The sequence below is a fragment of the Silene latifolia genome, chromosome 5 (genome assembly GCF_048544455.1).
Source record: "Silene latifolia isolate original U9 population chromosome 5, ASM4854445v1, whole genome shotgun sequence".
Classification (NCBI taxonomy): domain Eukaryota; kingdom Viridiplantae; phylum Streptophyta; class Magnoliopsida; order Caryophyllales; family Caryophyllaceae; genus Silene; species Silene latifolia.
In genome coordinates this window covers 19,051,458-19,072,425 of record NC_133530.1, presented here as the reverse complement: position 1 = coordinate 19,072,425, position 20,968 = coordinate 19,051,458, and the positions used below count along the sequence as shown (strand labels likewise).

Here is a 20,968-nt window from a genome sequence, read left to right as displayed (position 1 = left end):
CACTCCAGAAACCCCAGCGCAGGGCACTCCAAAGCGCAACACTACCAAGCAGGGTTCTGGATCGCCTACTAAGAAAAAGAAAAACACCAGCAGCTCAGCTGCAACCCAGTAGTCCGAGATTCAAACACTTCCAAGCTGTACGTCTGCAGCATATATGTAAATAGTAACTAAGACTGCTTGCTCTACTTATAAAACCTTGACAGTACCCCTCCTATCCATTTCTAGAAAACGAAATGGTTATGTAGAGGCTATAGGGCGCCTCTAACATTTTGGGAACACTTTTGCATACATAGCATTGTGTTCCGACCAAAAGCATTTTGATTTATGCTTTTGGGGTTTAATGTATTATTTTGGACCTATGCTTCCGAAAAATGTCAAAATCAAAAAAAAATATTGTGTTTAAGTAACTAATTAACGAACCAGTCCAAGTTTCTTTTATGAATTAATCATGTATATTATTCCACTTAAATAATCATCTATGCCTAATAATTACAAGCTGAAATTTCATAGATAAGCCCTATGAAAATAATGGTTTCATTTAACGTGTAATTTACTTTCTGAACGTCTGCCAACAAAAACATTTGACAGAACTTTCTAAATTGGTATGCCCTTTCACTGGTATACATTCATACGCTTTACAAACAGGCACAAGAAAGTTAGCATTGTAGCCAGACAAGAAAAAAAAAAAAAGTAAGAAAACAGAAACAATGGCACCAAAAATAATTAAAACATTTGACACTGCACAAACCAAATGATTCGATTGACAGTTGCACGTACATCTAACCAGTCAGTTGGAGACAAACTATATATCTTACCTTCAAAACACAATCCCCTGAATTAAGCAAAAGAAATGTACAACTCAAAAGATAATATTCTCCACAATATCTAAAGAGTGTATGATTAGACCTTATAGAACACACATACATACAACATAAATAATGCATTAAACAGTATTAAAAAAAGATTAAACATATTACATATTACATAGTACAATATTACAATGTTCTACAACAACAAAAGAAAAAACAATAATATAGATTCTAATCTCGTTTACTAAACATAAAAGCTCAAATATTGTTCTCAGCTCACCACATACTACACACCCACACCCCCACCCAAAAAAATAACATAAAAGCACTATCATCAAATTCAAAGATCTAACCACATATTGTAGAGGCAGTCTTAAACATCTTGCTCCAATTTATCCAAGGTACATACATTTTTTCCCTGCTATTCTTCAAATCAAATTGATAACGCTAGCAGTCAGTCACAAACAAACTTTTACGTAGTTTATTGCAAAAATACTTAATCTAAAATCCATCTAAACTTTTCCACTTTTTTTTACTAGATATAGCTGAATAGTATCTACATTATATGTGCTATATATTGTATCTGTACATCAAAGGATTCATACCAGTATTACTGCTCCAATACTGAAACAAAGCAGATCATTATGAGACCTTTGAGGAAACACATTAAGGAACTCTCTGGCACAACTGGTCCGTACACTATTAAAGCACGGGTCATTGATATAACAAATGTGCGTTCAGCAACACCTGGAAGCCCCTTAGAGTACCAAGAAATCACCTTCCAAGATGACGAGGTAAATTTCAGATAATTTAACAAGGTTTCCTGATTAACAAAACTATCCTTGATCGCTAAACTATAAGCAATTGTTTGCTAAACGTCTAAAAATCAAAATAAAATATTGCCTGAATTATATTTTTTGGTTATTATTTTGTTGAACTGCATCCTCTTAAAACTTATACTGTTATGCTGTATGCTGAACAAAATTGCGTTTAATTGTTGGTCCTTTACCTTTTCCCTGTGCATGACCAATTGTCCCTAGATTTACCTAATCAGAAGCAAGGGTTCTAAAATCAAAGCTTTCATGTAATGCATACTCATAGGTACTTTAACTTAACCACATCCAACTACAGTAATAGGAAACATTCCTATCCGTGCAGGGTACTATTATGAAGACCTACCTCTTCAATGAATCCTTAGAAGCATTTGAGGATATTATGCAAGAAGGCAACGAATACGACATTGCTAACGCTAGAGTCGAACCAATACGTACAGACAACTCAGGAAGGTCGGGAAATCAAATTTATGAAATAGATTTCAACATCGACACGATTATCCAACGTGTGCCCGAACTAGAAGTTCCTAATATGCCTAATTATGTGTTAATTGGAACTATCCCTAGAGTAGTATCCCTCGATGTTCGCTACGGTAAGTTACAGTACCATTAAATATACAAACCTGTTCCAACTAATAATACACATACAATAATATGTGAAAGAAAAAAAGAATAAACAGGATAATACAAACACCCAATCCGCCATTTAACTATATCTACAATCCCAGATGTCTTAGGAGTTCTTATATATGTGGACCGACGTTGCAACAATATCAACTACAACTGTAGAACCTCAGATGCTTGTGAGGTTGTAATTGTTGATCACAGGTAAACTTTTAATTGATGATACCAAACTATGTATACAAAGGCCTATACAAAGTCAAAACTTTACAAACGTCTCTTCCTACATGTAGTCATCAGCAGGTGATGATGATAATGTGACTTGACAGACTTAGCCATACAAGAATGTGCGATTACACTCTGTTGCAAAGAACCTTTCCAAAGAGTTGGCTTTACGGCTCTAATGCCCTCATACCGTAAAGGTTCAATCTGAAACTTGACACGTAAGTATATAGCAACAAAAAATATTGAAACTTACTTACAACAAATTATGAATTCATATATTGCAGGCTTCTCACTCATAACAACTCATGCATCGTTCATTATCTTAAATCCACAAGTAGAAAAAGCCAACTCACTTAAGACTTGGTAAGTACGCATTGAATGATTTGGATGACTATATGATATATTTACTTGCTATATATATACATCTATTTACATTAATACAGGGCTAAGGAAAACGAACACATGCTTAATGCAAAGAGACAACAGATCTTCGAGTGCCGCCATCCAACGCTCACACGCAAGATAACAACAATTGAAAATCTTCTCCAAAAGAATGTAAGTTCCATAAAAATGTTACCTACATATTACACCGAAACACACTATTAAATGCAACAACCATACTTTATGACATCAACACTCATCACCAACCCCATGAGTGTACACAAGATATCAATACCGTTTTGAAAGGTATTTATTTTACGGAATATTAGCATTTCTCTCACAAACACGAATAGATAGAAAGTATTGATTAAGAATTGGTACAAACTACAGGCTTACAACACTTTACAAGAGGAATCCCACTGGTTGCACGTAAAGCTGAACAATTTCAACAAATACGATGTACACCTGTACCTTGGTTGTAGCTTTTGCGGCACAAGCAGCAGTCAACCTAAGGACTCTGTATATACATGTGCCTCATGTTTAACAGCAAATGTCATCTCAATTCCACGGTAATAATTCAACAATGTAGATTACCCCCCCCCCTACACACACAAACAACCAAGTAACAACACTATAAACAAAACTATTATGGCTTATTGACTATACTCTGGTTTGCATATACAGAATGAGAACGACATTTGAAGCAGCAGATGCATCTGGAAAATACACTCTAACAGCAGCCACTACCAATTCAGAAAAACTTGTACAAATGGAAGCATCGAACTTGTATGACATGACTGTGCAGGTAACAACATTACTATACATAGTACCTTGTATGTTTGCTATCTACCAAGACCAACTACAAGCCCATAATAAGTGGATTATATTATAAGAGACCTCATACCTCACTTTCTAAAAAAATTGAACGGCTTACAATTTATGCATACGTTTTGTGATCTGCAGGAACGGGGAAACTACCTTGAGTACATCGAAGACAAAATTCTGAAAACCCATCTGTATGTACAGGTCATCCCCACAACAGCTCTTTCTAGAACACAAAAACTAGAGTGGGTGCTGCAACAAGTTTGTTTGAACTAAAAAAGCAAGACGTTTCAAAGCTGCCTTGGCAAATTTTGGCGCACTTTTGGAACTGTTTCTTTTAGGATTAATGACAACCGTCTAATATTAACGTTGCACTTTATAAACTGTAAAGACTTAAAACTAATTAGCTTTTGACAATTACAGTTTTTTACAAATCAATAGCTGCTAGAGGCGCAATGTCTAAAATGTATAAATAACTAATCTTTCTAACAATAGCAAGGTGTTTCATCCTTAGAAGCTAATTACACTAACAGTAAACCTTAAGTAAACGGAAGAACGTTCACACGAATTGGGGCTCCGCGCCCGGTAGGGCGCGGCGCAACAACTAGTCAAATAAAAATATAAAAAGATTTTTTTACAATTGTTTTTATCATTTTTTAATATTTCTAATTTGATAACATAAGTATCAATCTCATACCCACCCCCCTCCATGGGTATGAGAAATCCATACCTCATGGGTTTGAGGTATGGGTATGAAACTTTCATTTCCGTCAAACAAACACATGGTATGGGTTTGGTTCATTCCAAACCCATACCTCATACCTATAATGGGTGAACCAAACACCCCCTCAAAGTTGACATCAATTCAGTATCGACTGGCGATCAATACTAATTAGAGTTATGCAGGAAAATAATAATCAGTCAGTATATGATTTAACACAACAGAAAGCAACGCACAATCATCAGTCAGTATATGACCATCAAATAGAACAGTTATACGACAACATGGTTCGCTTAATGATAGCTAATGTAACTATGCTTTAAACTTAAAGACGGTATTAAACAAGACTCGCTAATGAATTAGAACTCTAATAAGCAGACGAGAAATTATTATACAAACTAATTGGAGAACTAAATCAAACCCTAGTTAATCAAATTTGAACAGAAATTTGAGGAATTAATACCCAATTAATGAAAATCAAACACAGAATATGATAAAATCAAAACCCTACTCGTTGTACTAAGATCAACCCAATATATGAATACAATCATCAAATTCCAATTGAAATTGAAACAAATTAAAAAATAAACTAAGAATTAAAAGAATACAAAAAGTAAATGAGATTATTAGGAAGAAATTATACCTTTCGGTTGTGAAATTCGAAGGAAATTGCGAGAATTTGGTGATTGATTGTGAGATGAAAGAAGGTTGGATTATAAGAGTGGTATTTATAGGGTTTGTTGTTGACCGACTTATTAATTAGGATTAGGAAATAATTAGCCCTAATTATTTTAGAAATCCCCGGATGTAACCGTTTCATAAGACAGAATTGTGTCGGATTCGAGTAGCTTATGAACATTGTTGGTGTGTCATTTATTCTGTGTCGGATTCGAGATGAAAGAAGGTTGGATTAAAAGGTAGGTTATTCTGTTCGGTTTTGATATTGTGAATACTTGTTGGTGTGTCATTTATCACCGTTTTCATTGCGTGGGTCGCATTGCATCTTATGATAATATTTGGAGATTGTTGTGAATCTCATATAGTGTCGGAAATGCATTATAACATGATATTGAGTTATGGCGACTCTATGAGTCGGGATAATGGAGGATTTGAAGTTCATAGCATATTTGGGAATGTATCTTATAATGATTCATGTATTTGGCATGAAATTTTGTTTATTACATATTGTGGTTATTGTGTATGTCGGAGGTTGGTGATGATGCTTGGTTGTTTAGGAGACGTAAGGCGGTTGGGAGACCGTCTTACACTTGGGTCGTCTCTTGGAGCTTCCCACTCCAAGAGGGATGTGCACATTAATGATTTGAGTTATCGAGGGACGCGTGTGGTTGAGGCACGACGTCTGGCAGGGGATCCGGTTAGCGCTTGGGCCCGATACCACGGGTTTGTCCCGAGTATCTTGTTACGGACCGAGTATCTTGTTACGGACTGTGGTCTGGCTATTTGGTGGGCGATGTTGCGGTGCCATCACCGGGTTGTGGGTACGTCTGGATGTGTCCCGGTACCAGTATAGTGGTTGTATAGTCATGTCTTGTGCATTTTGAACGGCATGTTGCATGTTTACATACCGTGTCATGTCTATGTATTTATATTATTGAAACTGACCGTGTGTGTAACACCCCCATACACCAAGGTGCCTTACCAAGACCACCTAATGCATGGAAGTGCTACCATCTCGGTTACTCGAGACAATGTATATCAAATTGACCATAAAGGAACATAATTAAGTAAATGATTTTAAGTGATTACAAACATCAAAATCCCAAAACTGTAAAGTAAATACAAATGTTCCAAAACCAAAACCAACTAAATGAAAACGAGTTCAAAGACACGGCGGAAGACTCTAGTGACACGTGGTGACTTCATCCCAACTATCCCTCGCGCAATCCATCTCATACCTGCTCAATAACTGCTCACCATCCCCGAATGGATCACCACAGTTTTCAAAACATTTAAACGGAGTCAGTTACTGATTACACAAAACAAGATACACAAGATACAACACACAGATCACCTAACTACGTCACATCTCCACACACCTCACTACACACTAAAGTATGTAGTCCTACCAGAATACCCATTGTAACAGATATTCCACGCCGCCAGTGAGGGACCTTTGCCATACCCACCAAATCCCCGCTCTTCTATTCCGAGCGAAAACCTAAGTTCCTTAATGTGCACATCCCCTCCCCTGTGGCGGGTTCTACAGAGGGCGAATCAAGGGCGTGAAGCCACTCCCGCAAGTGACTCCACTTTCAATGTAGGACAAATAACATACTAAGTACCCTTTTTTTTCGCACCTACTTTGACATCAACCCGATTTAATAATGAGAAAATACAATACAATCTACACTCTAATGATAGCATTTTTTTGTCACAATTTAATTTTATAATTTTCATATGATACTTTTTTGTCAAATGAAATATAAAGTTTTTATATCAAAATTATAAACATCACTTTAAATATAGAAAATGTATATATATGGGACAGTTCTATTATTTATACATAATATATTCACCACACCTATATTATTTTCAATGTGCGACATATAACGACTCATTAACACTCTATAACTGCATTCAGAAGACAACCATTAGTAAAATCTTTAGTTTTGTACTGTGTCAGGAGACTACCATTAGTAAAACCTTTAGTTTTATATTTTTTGGTTTTCTTGTTCATGTTCTTAACTCTTTCCCGGGTAGTTCACAACGATTTATTTAAAAAAAATTTGGGTTAATACCTAAGTTTCAAGGATGCCTCCTATTTATATTTATAGAATCACTCTATCGTATACTATTCTTTCGATGTGCGATACATAATTTAATTATTTAGGCGTAGTATGTTTATCATGCCTACATTATTTTTCAATGTAAAAGATATAACTTACCAAGAAGTACTAGATGTCTCTTCTTAAAAAAACCCCACTATTGTATACATATTATTGTTCTTTTAAAGTAAAACCACTTAGTCTCGATCATTAGATATGGATCTCTACATCGTACATATAACGACTCATTAACGCTCTATTACTGTATTCAGAAGACAACCATTATTAAAATGTTTAGTTTTGTACTGTGTCAGGAGACTACCATTAGTAAAACCTTTAGTTTTGTCTTTTTTGATTTTCTTATTCATGTTCTTAACTCTTTCCCGGGTAGTTCCCAACGATTTCCACTTTATTTTTTATATCATATCGTAGATAATGATAGGAAATCTTAAGAGCTCTTTAAAACAATATTTATGAGACTCAAAATTTTTTGGGTGGATACATAAGTTCTAAATATGAGTATATTCACCACACCTACGTTATTTTTCAATGTGGGACAAAACATAATAAAAATTACACAATTTTACATATTAATAAATTTTAATATGTGCAAATAATATGAAATCTATACTCTAATGATAGCATTTTTTTTACCACGAAGCTAATTAAATTATTTTAATAATTTTTTTAACGATACTTTTTTGCCAAGTGAAATGTAAAAATTTTATATAAAAATTGGAAATATCACCTGAATATAATTTCGGAAATACATATATATATTATAATAATTAAAAGATTCTCCACTTTATTTTTTACATCAAAAATTATTATTTATGATACTTTCCTAAATTATTTTTTGATGATGTGGATGCTCTCAGATCGATCGAGAAAACTCTCTTATATATATATATACTAGATTTAATGCCCGTGCGATGCACGGGCCTATATGTAATAATTTTCTATAGGATGTGCTTGTATATAATTGACATCTATTGTATGAAAACTTTGAACCATCTATCCTAACTCTTTCTCATTAAATTGAAATAAACAAATAAAATATATTAGATGGATTGTTTTTAGAGTAATCACATCAAAATTGGGGGTCACTCGTTATTTCGATAGAATTTTGGAAGAATAGGAAATCTACTTAATATGAGTTATATTAATTAAGGTAAGGGTGTCGAAGGATGATCGAAGATCAGGTTAACCACAAATACATACCTTACCGCGCACATTTTCAATCAATCTGTACACGAGGTTGTCGAAGGATGATCGAAGATCAGGTTTCAGCATATTCATGGTTTGATTACCTAAAGCTAGTATGTCGGGTTTGATTACCTAGAGCTAATGAAACTTCATACTCTCGTTGCTAATTATAAGATTGAGTTAACAAGGAAAACTCGAGGACAAAGACAGTCCAATAACATGAGTACATGACTAACAAAATGGTTTGGGGTTGGGTGAAATGAATCATCCACACTTAAAAGCCTTGGTCACATTAGTTACATATTCTATTAACACACTACTACAGATACAGGCTATAACAATGGGTAAAAACCGTTGTAAAAACAAAAAGCGGACGTTGTTAAAGCGGCCGTTGTAAAAGGTATTTACAACGGTTAGGTTATTTACTAAAACCGTTGTCGAAAGTATTCACCACGGTTAAAAGCCGTTGTTGTTGCGAGTAAGCCGTTGTGGAAAGTGTTTCAAAAATTTGGTGGGAATAATATAACAACGGTTATCATATAGATAACCGTTGTTGTATCTTTCCCCCCAAAATTGTGAAGACTTTTAACAGCGGGTATACGCTAAATAACCGTTGTTGAAAGAGGTAGTAACAACGGTTCTTCGTTTAAAACCTGTTGTTGAATATTATGCGCGGGTATTTGTGAAAGGTATTTACAACGGTTCTTATTTTAAAACTGTTGTTGAATATTATGGCGGGTATTTGTGAAAGGTATTTACAACGGTTTTTGTTTTAGTAACCGTTTTTATTACGAACTCCTAATTTTTTTAAAAATTAAATTTGTTTTATGCCATTCAAAAACCCGCATATATCAAGAAAGACCATATATCAAGACTAAAGATAAATCACAAATGGGTTCATCGAACTCAATAGATTCAATTCAACCACAACAAGAAGATCATCATATATATATATATATATATATATATATATATATATATATATATATATATATATATATATAGAGAGAGAGAGAGAGAGAGAGAGATTGAATCATGTGAGGCACCCTTCTTAGGGTGAGGCGGCTGAACACCTTCTAAACCGTCAGATTAAAAAAAATACAGATGTACTAGATGATGCCACGTGTCCCCAAACAAAACCCCCATCAAACACACATTTCGTCCTTTCCATTTCACTCATTTACTCGACATCCTTCACTCGCACAAACAAGATCTCTCTCTTTACTCTTCTTCTTCAACTCGTGTTCTTCAGCTCGTCTTCGCCGTTCACTCGCATTTCGATCTCCATTTTACCACTCAGATCTTGATCGTCATCATCATGCTAATTTCTTTTCGGATCTAGGTATTTTTGATCCCCTAATTTTCATTCGATTTCATTCCGCTTCAATCAAACTTCGATCAACTTATTTAATTTGTTCAATCTTCTATCAACTCATTTAGTTAGTGATTCTCGCTAATGTTTGTGCTGGTTTTGATCGATTTCTTCGCTTCTCGTATGTTTCTTTCCTTTTCTTTACTAGATTTCGATTTTTTGTTGCTTAATCTATTAAATTTTGGTTAGAATCTTATTTAATTAGTTTAATTACTGAGTTTTGCTCTTGTTTTACTATTTTCGTTCACTTGACTTCATCGATTTCTTTGCGTTTCTATTCTGCTCGATTACGCCCGCAGTTTAAGTTTCAGTGTTATTGTTCACGGTTAGTTATGATCGATTTTATGTAACCTAGGTTTTTGATTTAAACACTCATTATGAAATGCTTATCATAATGCCTAGGTTTGTGAACATATACCTCTTACTCTGACTTTTGCTGTTGCCGTTTCTTTAGAACGTGTTTCATATTCAGAGATTTGATGAAATTTCAGTAGCTATTTCGTCTTTTATTAGTTTGTGTTGTATCAATTAGTTTGTGTTGAATCAATTTACTGTCTTCTAGGCTAATCTACTTGATTTGTTAGTCATTTCAGAGGTTAATTCCGTTATTGTAGCTTTGTTTCTGATGTTTATTACATTAATATGTGAATGTTGGAGCTAAAATTGTGAATGTTGGAGCTAATGTTGTGAATCTTGGAGCTAATGTTGTGAATCTTGGAGTAGAAAGGCTGTTATGAAGCGACATTCTGTAATATTCCTGTAGAGTTTTGGTGATAATACTGTTGTAGCAACTTTGGACTCCTTTTACTTCAACCTTCACCATAGTGGTTAGTCAGTTAGCTAGACGTAATGTGCTTTTTTTCTGATGCTTGTTTCATTTCCTCAGTCTTTGATATGTTTTCTGCCTTTTTATCACAAAGAATCCGATTCTGTTCTTCTATGGGTTGTTATTGAGTTGTTTGAATCAGTTTGTTTCATGTATTTAAAACTCATTATGGTCAAAAAATAGTTACCATTGAAACTCATTATTAAATCTTAATTTTCCAGGCAAATAAAAAATTAGAAGATGCTAAGCTTGCTCGAGATTTTCAAGCAATTTTACAAGAATTCCAGAAAGTTCAACATCTTGCTAGTGAGCGTGAATCAACGTACATGCCATCTGGGCCTCCTCCTGGTGCTACAACTATGTATGTTGAAGCACGGTAGCTGAAACTTCCACACAGGTAGCATAAACTATCACTTTCGATTCAATTGAAGCACGGTAGCTGAAAAATTGAAGCACGGTAGCTGAAAAACTGAGAAGCGTAAAAAAAAAGGGATGACAAAAATCAGGAAGACTTTTTTGAGTGAGAGATAGGAAGAGACATAAACAATTGTGTTATCTGGATTGATAAGTCTTAAAAATTATCGTAGTATGTAGTGTTGCACTGTCGTGAATTAGAGAAGAAATCAATGTTGCATTTCTTGAGCGTGGTTGGATAGTTTTAATCGTGATGTTCAACACCATGATGATGAGTGATGACCATTCATAACTTTTTTCTTTTTCTTTTTCTTACAAAGAAAAATGTATTAAGAAGATTATATTATGATTACTATTTCCATCGCCAAGAAAACCTTTGGCGCGCTGATGCTCTCAAGACTTTGCCAGTCCTCCTTGATTCATCAGATATGCTTGCATGTGGTGAAGATCTTGGACTAATTCCTTCTTGTGTTCACCCTGTGAGTTGTTTTTATTTAAACCTGCTCAGTTGAAATCTTCTCTCTTTCAGCTTTTATCGAGGTATTGATCAACCTCTAATGCTGCAGGTTATGCAAGAGCTTGGCTTAATAGGCTTACGAATTCAACGTATGCCAAATGAATCTGATCTGGAATTCGGTATCCCTTCTCAGGTAGCATAAACTATCAGTCTTGCTCCTGTTTTAGATGATGAAGGTGATACGTCTCGGTATTTATTTACAGAGTCAAGGGTACACCCGTAAGTGGACTAAGCTGTTGGAAAGGTGTTCGATATATTTTTTACTCCTAAAATAAGAGGGTTTCTTATTATGCACTCCATGTATGAGAATTACTTGATCTGTCCGGTGAATAATCTGCTAGCGAGTTTTTGAGGAAAATAAAGAAAACCCATCTGAGCTAGTGAGTTTTTACTAACAATGAGAGTTCGTCAAAAGCTAGTTGTCTACAACAGTTTTTAAGGCATTTACATATGTAATTTAACATTGGACTAACCCGAATGCAGTAGAGGTTTTCTACTATACCGAAAAGGGCTACACATGCACTGACTCACTGAGCCTTGTTAGTGCTAGTTTGGGTTGAAAAATTCTTATCTACGAGTATAAGTTGTTATTTGTCTACTTTCATATCGGATTTGGCCATTGTCGTCTATTAGCTCAAAAGGTAGAGCAATGTGTTATTGCACATGGTGTGGGTTCGAGCCCCACATAGACGAACATATATAAAGCACTAGTTACACTTTGTAGTAACATTAGTTGTTCTATGTGGTAACAATAATTATCGAACAAAGTGATGCTTTTTTTGGTGAAATGTTAATTTCTTTATTAGATTTTTTAGGACAATTAAGTACAGCACCATTGTTTTACAAGGAAGCACAACCACATCACATGGATGTCAGTCAGCTATAACTCACTACTGCATTCTAATATCAACTTTAGTACACCATTCACTATCTACTCTATGCTTAGTATTCCATAATTTACGATTACCCACGGAACGGATGAGCTGTTGAACCTGCCCTATGACAGCCTGCGGGTGAGGTAGCACCATTTCCTTCCTGCATTTATTCCTGACCCACCAGACGTGGTAGTACAGAGCCAAGATTGCAGCTATGATCAGCTGCTTCTTCATCAAGGATTTCATTTTAAGCTTCCTGCACCAGTCCAGAGTACCATGCTCAGGTATGTCCACACCCAGCCAGTCCCCTATCCCCTGCAAGCATCTGTTACTGAAAGAGCATAAGAAGAACAGATGTTCACTTGTCTCAATAGCGTTACTACAGATATCACGCTTCCGTCAATAAGTAGCCCATGCTTGATCAATCTATCCTTAGTCAAGAGTCTATCCTTAGCATATAACCAGGCAATGAAATTGTGCTTAGGTAAAGCCAACCTATTCCAGACCACATGGTACCAGATCTTCTTCTCAGGGTCTCCCATGAGCCATTGATATCCTATAGCCGTAGTATATCTCCCATTATTAGATCCCCAGGTCCCATTCACATACCCCCCTTTAATCTGATCTTTGACTTTGCAAATTTGTCTCCATGTCCAGCTTGAGTTCATAGTAGGTTAGTAGCTATTCCAATCCTCATTGATATAAACGTGGCTAACCCATTTTATCCATAGATGGTCAGCCTTACAGGCTAACCACCATGTATATTTAGCAATCATGGCCACGTTCCTGCACTGGCATTAACAATGCCTAGCCCACCTGCAGTTTTATCAGTGCACACAGTTTCCCACGCCACAGGGGGAGCGAACAAAGTGATGCTAGCTAAGAATAACACTAGTTATTTGATAATGTAACATTGTTTCGTATATATAATAACACTGTTTATTTGATAAAGTAACACTTATGTTACATATATTGATAATAGAAGCTCATGTAGGAATTGAACCTACATCCTTTATGCAATTGCACAAACGCTCTACCAATTGAGCTAATGAGCTAGTTTAGTAGAAACTGAATATTCCACCAACACACTACAGTTGATGTAATGGCCACAATATAAGTTTATAAGTCACCACTTCACCTGAGTATTCGAGTCATATGTTTCTCATGTTATTCCAAAGAGCATGTAGTGTTATTCCAAAGAGCAAAAAAGGTGATTTTAAGACCAAGTTTCACAAAACAAGCTCTAAGATTCACCGAACAAAATCCGAGATTCACAAAACAAAGTCGGAGATTCACCGAATAAAGAAAAGAGCAAAAAAGGTGATTTTAACCACTTATGATGACCAAGTTTCACAAAACAAGCCCTAAGATTCACTAAATAAAGTATGAGATTCACAAAATAAGGTCTGAGATTCACCAAATAAGGAAAAGAGCAAAAAAACGTGATTTTAACCACTTATGATGACCAAGTTTCACATAACAACCTCTAAGATTCATCGAACAAGTCCGAGATTCACAAAACAAAGTCTGAGATTCACCTAATAAAGAAAAGAGCAAAATAGGTTATTTTAACCAATTATGATGATCAAGTTTCACAAAACAAGCCTTAAGATTCACCGTATAAGATATGAGATTCACAAAATAAGGTCCGAGATTCACCAAATAAGGAAAAGAGCAAAAACGTGATTTTAACCACTTATGATGACCAAGTTTCACAAAACAAGCTCTAAGATTCACTTAACAAGGTCTGAGATTCACAAAACAAAGTCTGAGATTCACCTAATAAAGAAAAGAGCAAAATAGGTGATTTTAACCACTTATGATGATCAAGTTTCACAAAACAAGCCTTAAGATTCACTAAATAAGGAATGAGATTCACAAAATAAGGACTGAGATTCACAAAATAAGGCAAAGAACAAAATAGGTGATTTTAACCACTTATGATGACCAAGTTTCACAAAACAAGCTCCCAGATTCACCGTACAAGGTCTGAGATTCACAAAACAAAGTCTGAGATTCACCTAATAAAGAAAAGAGCAAAATAGGTGATTTTAACCACTTATGATGATCAAGTTTCACAAAACAAGCCTTAAGATTCACTAAATAAGGTATGAGATTCACAAAATAAGGACTGAGATTCACAAAATAAGGCAAAGAACAAAATAGGTGATTTTAACCACTTATGATGACCAAGTTTCACAAAACAAGCTCTCAGATTCACTGAACAAGGTCTGAGATTCACAAAATAAGGTCTGAGATTCACCAAATAAGGAAAAAATATGCCCACAGGACACAATTGTGACTGAATTGAGACATTAATGCTCTCTAGATTGTAGACTAATTACATCACAAAATTTTCGCATCAAAATCAGGGCTTTCTCCCTACTAAAAGCCTCGTGTATTCTACCACAACACAAACGATTATCAACGACTCGACAACTATATAGAGCCCAAGCAGCAGACTTACAAAGCTGATCTTGCATTTTAATCACCATTTCTTCCTTGCCCACACAGTCATTTTCACAAGTCGAAAGTTGATCCTGAATTTTTGAGGACTCTAGTTGATCATTTGATGCTTGTACTTGAAGATAAACTAAAGAAAGTTCATCTTGTGCTTTTCTGAAATTCGTTTCCATTTCTTGATTTTCTTTGTTTCGAGAAGAAAGGTTATGTTCGACACTATTTCTTATGCATTCTAATTCAACCTTAGTTGAATTTAACTTGTAATTAACACAGCAAAATTCAGAGTTTACCCTTTGTAGTTCTATTTCAAAGTTTCGATTTTCGTTCTTGAAGATGCATGAGAAATAGTGTCTCAGGAAGTTGTTGAGAGACAGTTTAATCAGTACCCTTGATGTGTTTTTCGTAACCTTTCATTATTGTTCGTGAATCAAAGCGACTCTTCCATTTGATACATGTTTTCATAATGAATGCACTCCTTTTTGGGTGACAATGATATCGGATTCAGTGCACTTGTTGGTATCTCCCCAGAAACGAGCTGGCTTGTCAACTGGTCTTTTTGGAGCTATTACACAAAAGAAGATAAAGGGGAAAAGGTTGTTTAGTGAAATGAGGAAAGGAAATACTGGTCAATTAAAGGCATACAGAGAACATTAAACTAATTAAAAGAATGATGCAGCCAATGTCTTTTACACGGTCAATAGAAGGATTCTTCAGACACAATTAGCATTTTCAGTGAGAAAAACAGGAAAAGCAAAGCCAATAGAAAGCAATGTGCTGAAGTTAGATACTGCAACATGTTCATCAGCACACCAAATTCGACAAATTTCAGTGTCGTTTCCTTCAATTATACAAATAAATATCATGATTAAACTAATAGTAACAATGAACATCAAACTAACAAGTACAGTAACAAATCTCAAACACGAATCACAAACAACGATGATCACATTTCAAATCATCGCTCTTTGAATCACGATTCTAAACTCGCGAATAAAACGATCATCAAACAAGCAAAAATCAACACAGTAACAAAAATCAATGCAAAATTAATTACGAAATCGCTCAATTTGATCAAATTCTAACCTTATATCATCACTTTATTATTGAATTAACAAAATTATATGAATATATTCAATTTTTATCAAAAACATGAAATTACCTTCAAATTAATCAAATAAAATCTTCTGAAACTGATCAAATCACGATATTATTGTTGTAACTTGTTGATCGGCAAATCGTCAGTAATTGGAATCTACAGACAATCGCTAAAATTGATTAGTTTATGGAGCATATTTGGGTTTGATGGCTAAAATTGATGAATCGTTGTAGCTTGTCGATGTAGAATATTTGAGTCGTTGTGTTTGTGTGTTTATTTTAAATATATAAAATATTTGGGCCAAATTTTCAGCCCAAATTTAATGACTGCGCACTAACAGTCCGCCCCAATCTAATGAAGGAATTTGGTGAGGCCGGCCGCCTCGCCATAATGAGGTGCCTCACCGGATCTTCCCTCTATATATATATATATATATATATATATATATATATATATATATATATATATATATATATATATATATATATATACTTACAAGGAGTTAACTTTACATGAACTAAGATCATTCCCTAACTTCAACAAAAAATTTACTAAGCTGATCTAAGCTCTGAGTATCATGCATTTAGCCTTCAGCATTGCTATGTTCTAAGACGTATTTGCCCAACATGTCCCTTACCTCGTCTATATGTTGCCATTTGTACTGCTGAAGGTCTTGTGGCGCGTTGATTACATACTGCGGAAAAAACAAAGACAAGACATTATTGTAACAACATACATCATTCAGCATAACAACATCATGGTATAGCAGCAATCAAGACAACATCAGCTCTAATTTAAAAAAAGTAATAAACACATTATTAAATTACTAACCTTTTCTGGAATAAGGATATATCTTCGCATAATAATCTCCAACATGAACCGACAAACGTAATATCCACATTGTATGCTATTCGGCTGGAGAGGGACCTATTATAACATAAAAACAAAGAGACGAGAGAAGGCTCACATCAGAATCTTGAACTTTAGGTATTGTATTAGTATTAAACACAGATTTTTGCACTTAAGGTATTGTATTTGAGCACGTACCCCTGTTATCGTAATAAAAGTAGGGCCATCATCAAAATCTTTCGTGGGTTGATCCTGCTCGTTAGCTCTTTTCTTCTCAAAGGCCTTTTTTTTAAAAAAAAAAAGGAGGCAGAAACTCATTTTTTTAGGGGCAAAAATGAGCTTTTTGCTAAAATAAAAATTGAAACTTAATGTTATTATAAATAAATCAGTATTATAAACTTACTTAATAATCAAGCGCTTAAAAGTCTCGCTTGGTTGATTATGCAGAGAGTCCAACCAAAAACTTTCTTCTTCGTCGGCATGATGGCTGCTAGCACCCAATGAGTCCTACATCAAGAGACATCATCATTATTAACAAGTACATATATTAGTTATGAAAATGCAATTGTAGGGGGAAACGTAATATTAATTTGTTTATTACCCGTTTTCATTATAAGGGACAAAAACCAGCTTCTTGGTTGTCGCCAATTGCTGAGCAATATAATCTACCCGATCTTCGAACGAAAAAATCGTGATAAACATAGATAAAACATAGGGGCACAAGAATCCGTATTGATCACATGGAATCTTGTTCTCGGGGATCACTCTCAATTTCAATATCCTACATTATTATGGTATTAATTCCGGTATTTAAAACACTATCTAGTAGTCAGAATATTAGAATATGAAATTATTTATTAAGAAACTTACTTCATCCAAACAAATAGGTGTTGGACATCAATCTCGTCTAGGCCAGCCCAAATGGCTAGCATCTCCCATGACATAATTGCTTCGCGCTCAATCCCTACAATATGCTCCTCGAGCGGAATAATTATCAATTGCTCGTTTGCTATGCGATTGCAAGCCTCCTCATGCAGTTTCCTCATCGTCACCGTTCTTACTTTTAGCATGTAATCCTTCCCAGAATATTTTGTGGTGTTTAAACTCCTAACATCTTTCAGTTCGGGGAAATAATGATTCTCTGATTTTCTGCTACTACCACCAGCCTACACATGTAGATAATTAAAATAATAAAAAATCCAAAGGTAACATATCCTATCTAGCTAGTTGGAGTAATAAAAATAAAAGAGTACTTAACTAAATATCTCATCAACCCGCTCTTTCAATGATGAGGTAGTAGTAGCAGGTATGACTGGGGACTTAGGCTTATCCGTCTTTTTTGTCCCCTACACAAAATTTCCATGCTTTTTAGAAATACAGAAAAAATATAAATAAAGGAAGGTTTTTAAAAAAATGGAGAAGTTAATTAAATACCTCATCAAGTTGTTGTCTGGACGAGGTAGTTGGCATGTCTGGGGACTTAGGCTTATCCGCCTTAGCCGTCTTTTTTGTTCCCAACAAAAAATTTCCATGCTTTTTAGAAATACAGAAAAAATATAAATAAAGGGAGATTTTCAAAAAAATGGAGAAGTTAATTAAATACCTCATCAAGTTATTGTCTCGACGAGGTAGTTGACATGTCTGGGGACTTAGGCTTATCCGCCTTAGCCGGCTTTTTTGTTCCCTATAAAAAATTTCCATGCTTTTTAGAAATACAGAAAAAATATAAATAAAGGGAGGTTTTCAAAAAAATGGAGAAGTTAATTAAATACCTCATCAAGTTGTTGTCTCGACGAGGTAGTTGGCATGTCTGTGGACTTAGGCTTATCCGCCTTAGCCGGCTTTTTTGTTCCCTACAAAAAAAAAACATATAAATTTAACATATAAAAACATTCAACAATTAAAAATTTAACATATAAAGGTATTTTTTCTAACCCCCACTGCTTTGGTGAGGCGGAGACGAACGAGCCAGAAGATGTGAGATTCAACCATTGGATGAAACTTCCAACCGCATATCCTAGAATGGTAATGTCGTCACGAATCGGGACGAAAGGTTGAAAGTTTTCATGGCCTGGAAAGACTTCAATTATCTCCACTTTTCTATGATTCGGCAAAAGTTTTTCGCCATGAACAACCACTACGGTTTCGCTTCGCGCGATTTGGTGGGCACTTCTACGAGAGCCCGCCAACACGCACAATTGGTTTCTCGAATTTAGGTTCAAGAAGAATAACTACCCTCCTGTTTACGGCCTGAAGAATACACATACATTATTATATCCCAAAATTTAATAGAATTCATATAAATTTAACTAATTAAACACTTCATGCATACCTTCGAAAACAGTGAACTGACTTGAAGGGGATGTATCTTCTTTTTTTCCATCACCGTCTTCTCAAGTTGCATCTCCTTTTCAGACTCATTATTTACCTAATAAAATTAACCAATGGCATGATGGCAGAAGTTATAGCATTAGAGCTGGCAGGGAACACACCCCCTGATCTTACCCAAAAAAGAAAAAAGAAAAATAAGGAAGTATTAGGTACCTGATCGGCTTTAGTTGTTACAACTTCAGAAGCATTAGGTACCTGATCTTTCTGAATCTCGTTGACCGATACTTCCTTCTCATGTATTGCCAAGGTAGTAGTGTTCTCGGCCTCTTGACCAATCTATTGTACCTTATTACCCCCTTTAATGACATCCTCCATCATCTTCACTTCTTCTTCGGAAGGCTTGCCTCCAGCATTCATCTTTAGTAGTACGAATGCCAATAACTGAACCTGCATGCCAAGAATGTAATGTTTCAGCAATTTGTATCCCAACAATAACATGTGAATTGAACTTAAATGAAAATAATAGAATAAATGGTACCATGTCAGCCTTCTCAGCCTTAGTCTTCCTTTTCTTCTTTTTCGGGGCAGTTGTCCCATAATATTTCATTACTCCAACCTGTAACGGGACGTCCCTCAATCGACCTGGATGTTCGGGTCGGCCGATCGCTCTAGCAAGAACGTCATCACGACCATTGGGAGTGAATTTCCCTTCTTCTACCTCCTTCAATACCTTGTCCTATAATATATTAAATAAACTTCAAATTATATTTGTGACTAAAATAATAAAGTTAGTAATGAGCTCGTCTTAATAAAATAATGCTTACTATGTTGGCCAACACTTCCTCATCATATTTGTCACGCGACCGGGATCCTTTAGGCGTGTGCCCTTCTTTATAAGTTACATGCCGATCCAAGTCGGTCACTCCCTTTGCCACCTACACATTAACATGGTAACAATTATACATGTAAATGTGTATCAAGTCCAAGTGTGATTAAAAAAATCAAATCTCACAGAGGAATGCATGCTACTTACGAGGTTGTCTTCTATCAATCTGTAACCGCCTCGAGAACCATATCATTTTCCCTTCTTGCATGAAATGTTAGCACGATTTCTTCTGCTAACGGCCTTCAAATTATATAAAAGCGCAAGTAGATGAGATAATAAAAAGATTATATAAAGAACTCATTAATTAAAAAAATGACTTATTATGGCATTCATCGGCAATATCAAAGGCTTCCTTTATACGAGCCAAGTATAACTCCGCCAATTTTGGATTCAAATTTCTAACATCATCTAAATGGATAGGCACAAACTGTCTTGTGCAACATCCAATCCAACTGGATAAAAAACCCGCATTTGGACCAGTAGGGAAACCTTTCGAGCTCCATGTTATTTTAAGCGGCTCTTTAGCGGCTATAGCTGCAAGGGCTGCAGGGCACTTCGTAGCACCCCTCTCACCAGGCTTATTATCATCCCCACGCTTATTATTCTTTTGACTTCTTTTTCGTTTTTCACCCATGATAATCCTAAAACCCAAATATGAATGAAATAGTAAATGAACAACTTAACAACGTCATGCAGAGTATTATCTAAAACCCTAAAGAGGAATGAAAATTTAAAACAACAGTTTGAGCTTCTAAAATCCTAAACCCTAATAAGAGGAATGAAGTAGATGATGCGGGATGATAAAGATAACAAAGAAGACGAAAAACAAACAGATGCATGAAAAACAAACAGATGATCGTCTTAAAATCCTAATGACGAAACACAAAATTAAAGTGAACATACCTGATGATGATGATGATGATGATAAAGAGAAC

General features: G+C 35.3%; 1 long non-coding RNA gene across 1 annotated transcript in view; it reads right to left on the bottom strand.

The window, feature by feature from the left end:
• LOC141656965 (uncharacterized) overlaps positions 1-5,267 on the bottom strand; it is a 35,689-nt gene extending 30,422 nt beyond the window's left edge. Inside the window, exon 1 of the long non-coding RNA XR_012548622.1 lies at positions 5,056-5,267. This is a non-coding gene — a long non-coding RNA (uncharacterized LOC141656965). The remainder of the gene's footprint in view (positions 1-5,055) is intronic.
• Between the last annotated feature and the right edge of the window lie 15,701 nt (positions 5,268-20,968).